The sequence below is a fragment of the Ovis canadensis genome, chromosome 26 (assembly GCF_042477335.2).
Source record: "Ovis canadensis isolate MfBH-ARS-UI-01 breed Bighorn chromosome 26, ARS-UI_OviCan_v2, whole genome shotgun sequence".
NCBI lineage: Eukaryota > Metazoa > Chordata > Mammalia > Artiodactyla > Bovidae > Ovis > Ovis canadensis.
In genome coordinates this window covers 35,708,036-35,710,231 of record NC_091270.1, presented here as the reverse complement: position 1 = coordinate 35,710,231, position 2,196 = coordinate 35,708,036, and the positions used below count along the sequence as shown (strand labels likewise).

The window sequence follows — 2,196 nt, the reverse complement described above, 5'->3', positions numbered from 1 at the left end:
GACACTGGGTTAAATGCCTATTTCATTAAATAGCAAGATATCTCTTAACTTGTAAAATAATCATTTTAAATTACTATACATACGCATTGTTTTTACAAAACAAGATTCTTTATGAGATTTAATCATTAATGGTTTGGATGCACAAAAATTATGTCTTTTCACAGATAAAAAAAAAAATCAGGATACTTGAGTGCACCATCCTCATTTGTGACACTGCAGTTTGTTTCAAGGCTTGAGGGGGGAAACTCAAAGGTTATATGTATGTCCAACATTAAATTTGAGCAGGAGCAGAATCCTTTTGGAGTTTCTGAAAGATGAAAGAACAAACAACTTCCTTTCATGCTCTTTTCTCATCAGAGATACGACAGACTTGGGAAGCTGCCACCTAGCCAAATACCAAGCTCCAGAATTCTTCCGAAAATTTATTCAAATAAAGTGATTTAGCCCTTTGTGTGATATCACCATTCAAGAGAACAAGTTTACATACCAGACCAGAGTATCATTAGAAGAGCCCATATTTCAGTGGCCATCCTTCTAACCTACGCTTGAACTTTGGCAGTAGTTAAAATTCAAATTGGACTGTCCACTACCTATAAATGAAGCTAAAAATTGCTGACAGTGTGAGGATAAGGTTGGAGCAAGCTAATAGGTTTTAGTGTCTAAAACTTTTGATAATCTGGCCTTAAGTGTCATGGGTCTTTCAAGGTGGATTCCATCTGTCCTATAAAGTTATGTATTGAAACATAATGCATCCCTTTGATCTCCTTTGTAAAAACCCCATGAAGTCAACAAAATGCTCCCAGTGACTCAACAGCCAGATCCCCAACCTGTGGACATGAAAGATTTTAACACTTGCAAGTGTTAGTAAACAGTAAATGATGTGCTGAAAGCTTCTCATTGAAAAGATTCAGCAATGGGCTGAGTCCTGCCACAGGCTGTGCTGCTGGTATTTTGTACCAAAACAAAGCAAAAGAGCACAGCTCAAGCCAGGATCAGGCCTGATAATTTCCATTCATATAAATTTCCCAAAGTTACTCCCTAATAAAGCATCTATCTTGAAAAGTATATTTTATTTCCAAATCACTAGGGGACAAAAATATTCCTACAAAATAGTTGCTTACCATGGTAAAGACCACAAATAGGGACTTCCCTGGTGGTCCAGTGGCTAAGACTCCATGCTTCCAAAGCAGGGGCCCAGGTTCAATCCCTGGTCAGGGAACTAGATCCCACATGCTAGAACTAAGAGTTCACATGCCACAACTAAAGATCCCACATGCCACATGAAAGCAACTAAGACCTGAAGCAGCTAAATAAATAAATCAGTATTTTTTTTAGAAAGAGCATAAATAAGATATATACATGTGTATAGATGTATTTAGCTGTATGTGTTTTTATTTGTTTACAATGCTCTGTATTTGTGTATATGTACATTTTATACTCAACATAGGTGCATAAACCCAAGAGTGCACAGTGAAAATCACATTGGCTTTCGCAGTCAGAAGGATGCAAATTCAAATACTGGCTATTGAGTGACCTTGAGCATTTTTCTTAAAGCACTCATACCTACTCTACTGATTTGGGGATTGAGAACAACTATATCACAGCACTTGATCAAATATAGCAAACAGCAAATAGTATTTCTCTTTTCCTTCCCTATATCACCATCATGCTCCAACTTTGGTCCAAGCTTTTAATCCAATTTTTTAATTTATTCAATCTGCTGTTTCAGCATTAACGTATGTCCTCAAGTTCTCGAGTTGCTTAACACAGATTCAGGAGGCTCTTTTTGAATGGTAAGGAAGTGTATTCTGCCGGAAGTCAGAAATTCCCTGTTGACGAATCTCCTAACGAGGCAAAATCTTGTCCATCCTTCAACAGCCAGGTCAGGTGTCACTTCTCCTGTGAAGATTTCTCCAATCCTGCTGGGCAGCAATAATTAATTGCTCTTTTCTCCAGTCTCCCAAATCTTGTCTCATTCTATTATTAGAGTACTTATTACATTGCATTATAATTAGTTCTTGTCCTGTCTGCTTCCTCTTAGAGAAATTGAATTCCATGAGGTCAGGATCTGTGTCTTGGTCTCCCTGGTGCCCCAGCATGAAGCACAGAGCCTGGCAGACAGCAAACACATGACAGAAAGAGAGAAAAAAGCAGAAAGGGATACAAGAAGGAATATTTGCTTGCTCTCCTTACATT

General features: G+C 38.0%; 1 non-coding gene across 1 annotated transcript; it reads left to right on the top strand.

The window, feature by feature from the left end:
• Positions 1 to 1,147: 1,147 nt before the first annotated feature.
• Positions 1,148 to 1,219, top strand: TRNAW-CCA (transfer RNA tryptophan (anticodon CCA)). The gene has a single exon. It is a non-coding gene; the product is annotated as a tRNA-Trp (tRNA).
• The last annotated feature ends 977 nt before the right edge of the window (positions 1,220 to 2,196 follow it).